Source organism: Phyllostomus discolor, chromosome 6, assembly GCF_004126475.2.
Source record: "Phyllostomus discolor isolate MPI-MPIP mPhyDis1 chromosome 6, mPhyDis1.pri.v3, whole genome shotgun sequence".
Classification (NCBI taxonomy): domain Eukaryota; kingdom Metazoa; phylum Chordata; class Mammalia; order Chiroptera; family Phyllostomidae; genus Phyllostomus; species Phyllostomus discolor.
Window position 1 is genome coordinate 110,014,989 of NC_040908.2, and position 12,825 is coordinate 110,027,813.

At 34.8% G+C, this 12,825-nt stretch overlaps 1 protein-coding gene and 1 non-coding gene across 2 annotated transcripts in view; one reads left to right on the forward strand and one right to left on the reverse strand.

Moving 5' to 3' along the window:
• PICALM (phosphatidylinositol binding clathrin assembly protein) overlaps window positions 1-12,825 on the forward strand; it is a 121,384-nt gene that overhangs the window by 12,797 nt on the left and 95,762 nt on the right.
• LOC114501119 lies at window positions 6,639-6,740 on the reverse strand. Its single transcript, XR_003684886.1, has one exon. It is a non-coding gene; the product is annotated as a U6 spliceosomal RNA (small nuclear RNA).

The window sequence follows — 12,825 nt, forward strand, 5'->3', positions numbered from 1 at the left end:
CTGGGAATCGAACCTGTGACACTTTGGTTCGCAGCCCACGCTCAATCCACTGAGCTACGCCAGCCAGGGCTGGTTTGTATCTTTAAAAAGTTCATGTGCTGGCAGTAGAGGTAGTTATCTTATGAATACTTAACAAATAGAAATGTAGCTTTTAAATACATTTAATATGCAAAAAAATCTTACTGTAATTCAAGTATATAGCAAAAAGTAAATAGGAGGTGGTATTCATACTGGAGAGGATTGGCAGACCTTTATGATGTACCTGAAACAGTTGTTTGAAATTTCAAAAATTTACATGGAACTATAAACAACCCTGAATAGCTGCAGCAATTTTGAGAAAGAAGAACAAAGTAGGAGGGATCACAATACCTGATATTAAACTGTATTACAAGGCCACTGTAATCAAAACAGCCTGGTACTGGCATAAGAACAGACACATAGGCCAATGGAACAGAATAGAGAGCCCAGAAATAAACCCAAGTCTCTATGGTCAATTCATATTTGACAGAAGGGGCAGAAGCATAAAATGGAGTAAAAATAGCCTCTTCAACAAATGGTGTTGGGAGACCTGGACAGCTACATGTAAAAAAAAATGAAACTCGATCACCAACTTACACCATACACAAAAATTATTTAAAGGTAGACAAAAGACTTAAATGTAAGTCATAACACCATTAAAGTCCTAGAGGAAAACATAGGCAGGAAAATCTTAGATTTTCCACACAGCAGTATTTTAACCTATATGTCCCCTAGAGCAAGGGACATAAAGGAAAGAATAAACAAATGGGACCTCATCAAAATAAAAAGCTTCTGCACAGCTAAAGAAAACAGCATTGAAATGAAAAGAGAACCAACTGTATGGGAAAACATATTTGCCAGTGATACCACAGACAAGGGTTTGATCTCCAAAATATATAAAGAACTCACATGAGTCCACTCCAGGAAGACAAACAACCCAATAAAAAAAATGGGCAAAAGACCTGAACAGACACTTCTCCCAGGAAGACATACAGAGGGCCCAGAGACATATGAAAAAATGCTTAGCATTACTAGTTATCAAAGAGATGCATAAGGATATTTTTGTTTTTCCTGTTCCTTTGAGGTTGACATGGACTACAACTCTATAATCTCTGTGTAATTCGGAAATAGAGACTAGTGAGGGAGAAAAAGTTTTCCTGATGGCAGTCTGTAGTACTTCCTATTGTTCATTGACTGATAAATGGAAATGCTTGAGTCAAACATTCTTTCATCTAAATGGACCACTTAATCTAATCCAAAGAACTTTTTTTTTAGATTATCAATATAGTCTTTTAAATGTGTGAAGAGATAATGCGTGGTTGCATGAGTATCAACAAATAGTTATTTTTGTTCACAGAATAGTGTGCATGTTTCCATATCTTACATACTTCCTCATAATACTTTTCATATGTTGTTATTTATAGCTTCTATAATTACTTATAGAGTGCTCTTGTGTGTTTACTATGTTAAATACAACATATAGCAAGTATATAATAAAAAGATGCTGAACAAATGAAGGAGGATGAAATTTTCATGGGTGGTTTCTAATGTATTACCACACAGTCTTTTAGTATTTTTTTATATAAAGCAAGAGAAAGATTACTTTTGGAGTAATAGTCTTTGCTGTGAGTAGTGGTTGTTTGAACTTGTGTTTTCATGATGAATTAAATTTTTATTGGTTGAAAACGTGAGGAATTATGGAAGTTGGGAAATAAGCTTCCAGAATTAGATTATGTAAAATTAAGGCAGTTTGACACCCTAAAATGTTTTTTGTTTTCATGACATACTTATTATTGGTATATTTGACTGAAAACAAGTAAGTTTAGCTAGTCAAATCTTGGGTTTTCTGCTTTTCTTTCTTTCTCTTATTATTATGGTTATTATTTGCTTGTCAGTGGTTAAATGTGAATTCCAGGGAGTCCTGAATTATAGACTGTGTTATCTACATCTGATAGCAGAATGATAAGGCCTTGCTTGCTAAGTACTTGTATGTTTTGTTATATGACATTGACAAAACATTTAAAGTTCAAATATAGTCAGAAATTAAGTACGTGACTATAATATGCTGTATTGAAGGAGCTGGGCATTGATCTTGGGTGGCTTCTTCCTACTACCCACTTTAGCTATTTATGCTCTTTCTATCCTGGTCTTAGGACTCTGGTGAATTGCCTCTGCAAATTGAAATTAATTTTCTTTAGAAAACTAAATAGAGATAAATCTTAATTCATTTGTGTACCTAAAGACCCAAGAGTTTATCACTTTGTGTGACTATTTTTCTTGGAGAAGGCCTGAGTGGAAAAAGAATTGTAAGACCAAATCATTTGTTATTTCATGTTATTTTAGTAAAATTCTCTAGGAAACTGTATTAAAATAATTTTCTTGTTCTGTGAACAAGAATAATGGGGGGAAGTTTCTGAGATTGACTTTTGTTTAACATGGAGCAGTACCGGCAAAAATGGTCAGAAGCAGAAAGTGGAGTGGTAAGGGAGAATGATGAAAGACAAGAATGTAAAGATGAATGACACTTGATTCTTACCTTAAAAGGAACTTGAGACCTACTAATGAGAATGTTCTAACAAATAACTGGAATATGTTGAAATAAATGTATAATGCTTTTTTACGTAAAGTATCAAAGCATTACGGGCTGGAGTAATTAATTTTGAAGTAGGTTATTGATGGCTTCATAGAGGAGGTAACAGGAATTTTAAGGATGAATAGTGCTTTGCCAGATGGACAAAAGAGTTCCTCTTAAATTAGCACATGCTATGACATGGAGGCAAGAAGAAGCATTATGATTTGTTTGGGAAACACTTTACATAGTGCTGTATGGTGGAATACAACGTATTAATGGGAGTAAGGACTGATGAGGCTGGAGAGGAATCCTATAAGTGTCTTGTAGGGACAAGGGTCAATAGACTGGCCTCTTTAACCCTGTTTCTCAAATGTTCATTTTAGAATCCTCTTTCCTCCCATTCATTAGCTGCTTTACTAGCTTTAGGTGCCTATGTTTTGTACTCTTTCATTTTCCCAGGTAATTCGTGGTAGGGTTACTGAAAGGTATAGGAAGGAGAGATGCATAGTTCTGTTACCATTTGTGTGGGGCACTAGATAAGCTTTAGCACCTGAAATTCAGCTTCTGAATATTGATATACATGGTAGTTTTGGGTCACCGAACAAATAAAATCAGGTACTATGATCTTCTGGCTTTTGTGAGCTGCTCTGGAAATCAATTTTTTTTGAGTTTCAAATTTATTAATGAACTTAAACTTTAAACTATCTTATCTGATCATCAGTATGACTAGAAAAAGTTTGGTAAACTAGTTGAAATCAATAAAATTCTTGGGGGTATGTTTGATTTTTATGATTTAACTATTGACATTATTTATCTGCAAAGGATACATTAATTATTAATTATTCTTAGCTGTTTAAAGATGGATCTCTACCAAACAGGTATTAGTCTTGGGGAAATTAATGTACTCATTAACAATTACATATTGAGTGTTTATGATAACAGAGTTACTGTTTTGGGAAAGATTAAGAAATCCAAAAGTGAAATCACTGGTCACATCCTCAGTCTAGTAGGGAGGATGACATATACAGATAGCTATATTTCCAGGCAAATGTGAGATATATTCACTGAAAATCAGAGGGGAGAGATACTGCTTTTGATAAGGGGGAGAACTGGGGCTTAAATGATAATCAGTGAGAAGTAGGCTTTTTAGATGGAGGAAAGGGTATGGGCAAACATTTGTAGGTAGGAAGGCTGGAACTCTGGGGAACAAAGGAGTTTGTGTTTAACTGTAGAGGATAAATAGGGTGCTTTGTGGCCAGGGGAAGGATAGGTTGTGTTTAAGTAGTAATAGTAATACAATTGGGGAATTGTCTGAGGGCTAGATTGTGGACAGAATATGGATTTTAATCATATGACCTTTAGATGTATCTCACTCATATCCAGGTAGCTTTTGGCTATTATAGGTGAAGTTGGACCATATAGTTAGAGCTGATTTTCAGAATTGTGCTATATGTTTATTTTCTGCTGCCAGTGTTAAAATAGGGAAGGCAAGGAGTTTTGTTGATCTTGAAGCTGAAAATTAAACTTTGCTGCTTTAAGTTTTTTATATTGATTATTATAGACTGCATTAATACTGGCAATATATAAGGTTTGGAAATTTCTCAGTCTATAGATTGCACAGGAATTTTATAAAGTCTGAACAGAAATAATACATATCTCATTTTGACCTGAAGATAGATTTTCTTTAAATGTTAAAGGAAACTTTTCAGTCCTTAGTGTTGTTTAACACAATCGGCATGATGGGAATAATAGCTAAGATTTAAGGAACCCTTTCTGCTTTGAGCTCTTGACATGTGTTAACACAGTTAATCCTTACAAAAATTTACTGAGTAGGTAGTCTTATTAACTCTGTTATACAGATCCATAAACTGAGATACTACTAGTAAAAGCAAATAGAGAATAACTTTAGCATTTAAATGTCGATTAAGGACCTCGAGTGGAAGTCCGTCAGTTTGGAGACTCCTAGTTCACAGAGAACCTTTAGGCAATGGGATGTAGTTAGGAGAAAATGTTTCTTTGAGTAATAAAATTTCCGTAAATGTGTAAGATTACATTTGGAAATGGCAACTTCTTGTACTTAAGTCGTTAACATGATTTCAGAGGAATAAGCCCTCAACTGGACTATGGGGTGCTGGCCCCAGCCCCATATGAGTTTAGGAAAAAATCCCTTACTCATTTAAATTGCTTATTTTGTTAATTGCCTCTCTGCTCTTTTGTGATGCTATATTTGTGCCCTTTTAACTTTTTGTTCTTGGCTTGGTGCTTTGGAAAATAAGATTAGGAACAGTTTCTCTGTGAGCTGTTGCTTCATTCTCTATTAGACTATTCCATTGACCAGTATATCATCATTATTTGAAAAACAATTTGAACTTACATATATTACTGCCATTGGGAGTAAGGAGCAGCATTGTTTTTTGTGATTTTGTTTTAAGAGGAAATGGCCAACAAAATGAGTTTTGTTCTGTCTTCATTGGAGATAATGTGAATGATATAAAATGTAAAAGTAACTGATAGTAAAAGACTTGATGTTATCCTTTTTGGTGTATGGGACGATGCTCCAACCAGCTGAGCCACCCAGCCAGAACTTACATTATTAGCCTTTTTAACCATGTTCCAAATGTTTGCTTTTCTGAATATTTCACTTCAAGTCAGCCAGGTTGACAAAAGGATATTTATCTTCCTTTCAGGTTTGTCTCCTTTGGGCATGTATGTTTGTGTCAGATGCCCTTGTTTGGTGAGGGACGACAGGACCCATTGCTCCATCTCTTGCCCCCCTTAATGAGCCATCACTGGCAAGCCATGGGTAGCATTGGTAATCAAATTGCTCCCCTATCACTTTGCAGAGGTGTTTTCTTTTTTCTTTTCTCTTTTGTACTCTCTTACAGGTGGGGGGACCCAGAAAACCCTGGAATTTATTTAAAAAATTGTGTATTCCATGTTTAAACTTCAGTCACTTTCAAAGTACTCTCCATTTGATGCAGTACACATATCCACTGCCCAAAACAGTTTTTGAGCTCATTGATTTTGATGCCTTTAAGTGCTTTTGCCTTTTTTTTTGTTTGTTTGTTTCACCTCTTTCCACATCAGCAAAATGTTTTCCCTTTGAGGACTTTTTCATCGGGGAAACAACCAACCAACCAAAAAATAAAAATCGCTGTGGGTGAGATCAGGTGAATAGGGAGGGTGGGGCATGAGGGTCATGCTCATTTTGGAAAAAAGCTGCAGAACACTCAGCCAGGTGTGGGCAGATGTGCTTGTAAATCACCCATCATGAAATGGGCAAATGTGTTGAAAGAGTTTTCAAAAAAAATTTTACTGAAGCTGAATGCAGCTTCCTACACCACCATCAGCTGGCACATTGAAACAGATGGGTTCCTAGATCACTCATCTAGTGGGTGAAACCTGTACCACAAGGGAACCACCCATCATAAGATAATTCTGGTTTTGGGGGGTTTCCTCCTTTTGTATCATCTTGTGCATGTGTCTTTTGAAAACAGGGACTCTGCTTTATTCACCTTGGTATCGCTGTTACCCAGAAAATAATCACTGGTGCATAATAGTTTCTTAGTAAATATTTAGTAAATCTTTGATGAAGATAATGGACTTTATATATTGGGCTGGTGAACTATTTGGTTAACAGTTTTTTGTTGTATTTTTTAAGTGTGAAGTTCTTGAATAGAATTTATCTCTAGTTTGAAATATTCACGTGATCTTGGTCTTTAGTTAGTTGGTTCACTTGATAAGTTTATGTGTTCATGCCAGGATTATGAATTTGATTCTTGAAAAAGAATGATGGTGGTGGTCCCTTAACTGTTATCACAGATTAAGCGACTTAGACTGGCTAATTGTCTTGCATTTGTTGGCAGTTGGTCATAATGGGAGATCAGTTGAAGTTATATAATGGAGCATCACTAATCCATCACCATATGCTCATTTGCACAGTAACATCATCTTAAAATTATTTGGTTAAGTGATGAATTTATGAATTATTGCCTCAAATCTCATTTTATCCCTTATTTTAATTTCATAGAATCATAGAAATCAAAGCATTATTATTGTTTGCTTGTTAGAAGGACTGTGTTTCTTTGCACAGGGCCATACTAATCTTCCCTTTATTGTTCCAGTTTTAGTGTATGTGCTGCCAAAGCAAGCTCTAGAAGGACTGTGTCTCTTGAAGTATATGTATACATTGACTGGATGGATAGTCATGCATATATCTACTTGTTAATGCTAGCACTATGTCATAGGCCAAGGCTCTGTCAGTTCTGATTGTAACTGCTTACTCATTTTTGGCCTGTAACCTTTTGTTTACCCATGCAGTTATTAAGAGCAAAAAACAAAGTTTGCTTTTACTTGCAGTATATGTACATGTAGCAAGCTTTGAGTTGACTTGCCACATACAGTGTGAGCTGTCTTTCTCTTTGGTCTTTTTACCTTTTGTGAAATTGAATAAGCAACTTACTGGTGTAGTTTAGAATAATCTTTAGTCATACTCAATATGTAATTTTACCTAGGAAAGTTATTTTATAAGTTGTTGATACCTTTTTTTAACTGCTAAGTTTGTCTGTGGTTTGTTTTTTTTTTTTATGTTTTTCAGAGAGAGGGGAAGGGAGGGAGAAAGAGAGGGAGAGAAACATTAATGTGTGGTTGCCCCTTGCACACCCCCTACTGGGAACCTGACCAGCAACCCAGGCATGTGCCCTGACTGGGAATTGAACCCGTGACCTTTTGGTTCACAGTCCAACACTCACAGTCCACTGAGCCACAACAGCCAGGGCTATTTTTAGATAGCATTTTTGGAAAGAGAGGGACAGGATTTTGGAAAGGTATAGCATTTATATTAGGCAAGCAGAAAATAAAACTGATTTTATAATTGTAGTTCCTAGCTTAATTTCAGGTGAGCTGTCTTGGGGGAATTGGTTTAGTTTTGATAGATAAGGCCATTGTAAATGATTGTTGGTAAATGGATTGCTCTGCAATAAATTCGTATTTAAAAACTGCATGTTCAAGAGGATTATAGGATAGCTGCATTTGATTGTTTGATATGAAACTAAAGGAGAGATCTATTTGTTCTTCACATTATCACTTTGTCTTCTGTTTTTAAATTGGGAAGAAACAACCACATTATCCTTATTCCCAGTTGTACATTTCCTTTTAGAAGTAAAGCCAGCTGTGTAATGACCGAGAAGTTACAGTTTAGCTGGCAGTATTTCCTTCTTTGTTTTTTCTTTTCTCAACATTAGCTTTTGTAACTTTTCTTTACAGAAATAATGTTAATTGTGTAGTTACCAGGTTTGGAATTTGTGTTACATTTTAATTCGTGTAAGATTTTAGATTTGGTACAGTGTAAACACTCATTTATTTTTGTTCTTCATATTCTTGCAACATATTGTTTTGAAATGGTGACAGACTTTACCAAGGCATTGGTAATTTTACTTTCAGGTGATATCTATAACACATGCCAGAAACACTGCACAGCACATCTGAATATTGGTAAAGAACAACCTGCTGACTTAAAATTTAGTTACAGAGTTTGTAACTGGCAGCTAAATTAGAAGCTATTTATAAAGTAGCTTAGGAGGCTGAGACACTCTTGTCTAACTGCGGGAGAAAGTAATTTCTTCCTATGGGGAAAAAAACCTTTTAAGAGAGAATCTTAAGCTGCTTTCTATTTTGGAGCCTGTATACTTACCCTAGAAGTGCTTTTTCTTTGACTTTGTTATCAGAGTTTTGTTCTCTTAGCCAGTGACCAATCCAGAAGGTAGTCTAGCTTTTTGAGGTCTTTTTAAACATAGTTTACCTATTTTGCTGTTACTTAGGATGATTACTTCTTTGGGACAGATGACTGGAAAACTACTTTTTGTATTTCTGTCATGTAAAATCATATAGTCACCTAAAATCTGGTGAGTTGACTTAATTTGTTTTTTATAACATTCTTGCCTTTTTTAAACTTTGCTATATAAATTAAATCTTGTGATTTCTGAGGTTCTTGGAGATGAAGATGCCCAAAACTCCTGAAACCTGTTCCTTGTGAACTTGGATTGCATAATATGCCTTCCTACATCTAGTCAACTTTAGTTTATTGTAGCCAGAATCAAGGTGATGCTAATGAGCAGAATATACTGTACCAGACATGAGATGATTACTGTCTGTTCTAGGAATTAGATTTGTGAGGGCTAAAAAGGGACAATGTGTGAATTTTAGAATAATTGATGCCAAGACTCAGACCACTTGGAATGAAGAGATAGAGAATTGAGAGAAAATATGTATACCTTGTATGTCATTAGGCATCTCTCTAGTGGAAAGATTATTGTTTTAAAGTATCTAGTTCCAGCACAGCTACTCTTTTGCATTTAAGTTTTTACCTTGGAGATAACAGACCACTCCTTGCTTGTCACAGGCTATTGAAATAATCAGATGACTAAGGATTAAAAGAATTTTGCAAAATGTTTAAAAATTTGTATGTATAAAGATTTTGCCACACTTTTCAGATCAAGTGCAAGTAACTATGGTAACACTTCCCAGTTGAAGAAATTGGAGTTTATGAACCTTCTAAAGAAGATTTTGCAGAAGTCAGTGAGTTTGAAGTGGTTTCATAAAGTTTGAAGTGGTACTGGAAAGTGATGGAGGAATAGTCTGCTAAAATGAGGGATAAACTTACCAATAAAATATGGTCCTAAGTAAAACTAATAATTTCTATTATTGGTAATTGTGCTTTAAAGCTTACAATATATGTGTTTTACTATAGATTGTTGTAACAATGATTAATATTCCTATTTTTAAAATGGAGAAATTGAAACTGAGGGGCTAATTAACATGCCTGAAGTCATAATGGTGCATATCAAATCTGGAATTTGATTTATATCCTTTGCTCATTCTGATGTCACTATCTAGTTATAGTTCAGTCCTAGCACATGGAAATAGATGGGGCCATATGGAAGTGATGATAGGAGAGCCTGGAGCATAACTTTTGTGCTGGTAAAATTAGCATCATCATTATTACTATTTGAAGCAGATTGGAGATGAATAGCACTTAGACAGACTATCAAATAAGTATGCATAAGAGAAGAGTTTTAGGGAGAAATGAACTTGAAAGGAATAGAAAGAACTGCCAATCCCAGTTCTTTTGGAAGGTATCCAGTATTGCAGTGAAAGCAAAAGCTGATGTTCTCCAGTATTTGTCAGGTTTAGGGAGGGATCGTACCTGAAAAGTAGTAGCATTTAATTGTGTAGAAGGCTTATTGAGGAGCCTTCGTACAACAGCAAAAACATAAACTGGTGACAGCTTGGTATTGTAGAATGGAAGGAGAAAGGTGGTTTTCCTTGTTACTAGTCTAGACATTTTAAAATTTATATTGCATTTTTATAAACAACAGAAACATAAATTCTCTAAAAAATTCGAGGGATTCTTCGGATACCTATCTCAAGACAGAATGTGGATTTTGGAAATATATATGCTATTACCTACATACCTAAACTAAGATAATTGCATGAAAGAATCACCTGTTTTATTCTTAGTCTTACTGTAGTTGGTATAGAGAAGCAGAAGTACTAAATAAAAAAAACCACTGTAAATATTACATACTATATGTGTTAGGTGTTAAATTCCTTGTTTCTAAATTCTCTAGTAGCAGAGGTCTGGTTATCATAGTGCATAATACTGAGAAATAGTTAAAGTCTGTATTGAGGGGAAATAAATTAACTGTACAGTGTATAAAGTAAGTTGTGATTATGTCAACTTTAGAAGAGAATCTTTCAAAATATTAAGTGCTTTATAATATACTTAAGGTTGATGGCTTTTAAATAGTGAATCAAATGAAAACTTTATTTTGGAATTTAAATAAAATATGCCAAATATTCTATCATTGTGAACAGTTTTGAAAGGATTTTTTTTCCTTCTCAGATTAACATTTTTTGATGGCCAAAGTTTGGATTTTTACATTTAAACTAGTGGGTTGCCCCTCCCCCCCAACACACATTTTGCTAACATTATTGAGGTATAATTTACATGGAATTTTTAGTTAAAAAGCTAACGTCTTTACTTTAATTCTAACAGCTTAATAAAGCATATTTTTTAAAAAATCTCGATATTATGCCTTTTATGAAAGGCATTTGTCAGGATGAAATTAGGGTTTTTTTTTTGTTGTTGTTGTTTTTTTGAATGCCAAGAAATAGGCAAACATGGGTCATAAGGAATTTTTAAAGATAGTTGTGTTGTAATGAAATGTGTGAGGATAGAGTTTTTTTGTTATTGTTGAAATACTCATAGTGATTATTCTTCTTTGTGGAAACTTAAAAGCTTATGTTTAAACTAATTAGGAAAAATACTTTTGGCTTTATTTCATGGTGATTTATTAATAATGTATTGCTCAAAATTTAAAGCTATGTAGATAGGTTATTATTTGGTGCTTCCTTTTTTGGCTATATGTGTTATTACTGTTTATAGCAGTTTGAAAAAAGATTTTTCAGAAATGACTTTCCACATGTTACCCAGTGCCTAAGAGGGCTGTCTTGATGCCTACTTGCTACATGTGTGGCACTTAATGAACTGTAGTGTAACTGGCTGGTATCATTTTGACTTACTTAAGGTGAACAGATTGCTTTGACTTAATTATGAAGAGTAGAATTAATAACTTAGATAACCATGGTCCCTACTGTCTACATAAAACTAGAGACTTTACAGAATCACTAAGAGAAGATTTCTTTTCTGTGTGACTTTGATTTGGCAAGGGTGAAGCAGACGTATGTGAAATAGAATGAGTGTGATGCCTTCAAACTTCCCCACTATGTGGAGATGGTAGTTGATCATAGTGGTCAATTGCATAGGCCTCCAGGCCACTGGTGATAGATACACTACCATTGTTACTATAATTTTTAAAAGTTTCTTTTATCCCAGACTCCTGATTATCAGGTATAAATAGCACCCTCCTCCAAACATATGCCCATTTCACACTTAACACCATCTGACATGTTCATTTGTTTACAGGTAGTCTCTCCCTACTAGTATATAAGCTTCATGGCGGCAGGAACTTTGTCCACTATTTTGTGTGTGTGTCCGTGTATTTCTATCGTATTTTGCCATATATAATGCGTACTTTTATGTCCAAATTTCTGAAGGAAAAAAATAAAGGTGTGCATTGTACATGGGCAGTACCAGAAATACCTTGTATCTGTTCTTGTGTTTTATAATTTGTAAACATAGAATTTCTTATATGTTCAAAAACAAATGCAAAATTCCTTTATAATACAAAAAACAAGTATCTAAATATAAATAAATAATCAAATTAAATTAAAATGAAAGATTTTTTTTCCGTGAAAGTTTGGGCTAAAAACTGCGCTTTATACACTAGGGCACATTGTACACAACAAAATACTGTGTGTGTGTGTGTATTAATCTTCACCTGAGGACATGATTATTGATTTTAGATAGTATGTAGGGCAGTGGGGGAGAGAGGCAGAGAAAGAAACATCAATTGGCTGCATGCACCCTGGCTAGGACCAAGCCCATAACCCAAGCATGTGTCCTGACTGGGGATTGAACCCGTGACCTTTTGGTTTATGGGATGATGCTCCAACCAGCTCAGCTACACCAGCCAGGGCCACTATCGTATATTTCTAACTCCTAAGACAATTTGGCATATTATAGTATGCATTGAATATTGTTGAATGAGAAGGATTTCTGTTTGTACTGAGGTTTGGAAAGATGTCGGAAGATAGAATATAGAGAATCTGATGTTCTAATTGCTTTGGAGATGTAAAACTTGTTTTTTTGAGTGTGGTAGACTCTGGCAGAGAGACTAACTGCAATCCGCTGTTCAGAGAAACCATGAAAATTGTTTTGGATTCCTAATTTTTAGACTTGAGCTTGGCTGTTACATAATAACATTAACCTAGCTATGGGGAGGACTTTTTTGCCTGTTATTTTCTCTTTTCTCCCCAAACCTTATGAGTGGATAAATGGGCTTTTATTTCACCTATACATCTACAAATATTTATACCATCATATCAACACATGTACAAGGTACCATGCCACACACTGTGGAAGCTAAAAGAAGACAGACTATTCCTTGATTTTTTTGAACAGAATAAAGAATGAATCTGGATTGCTTAAAACAAGAAATGGAATGTTCATGTCACAGCCGAGATTATGTTCCTAGTTTTTAAGCATGAGATATTTTTGGACAAAGAGGTGAAAATTTCTAGTATCTCCAACTCTTCAGAAGACCTTAGATTGA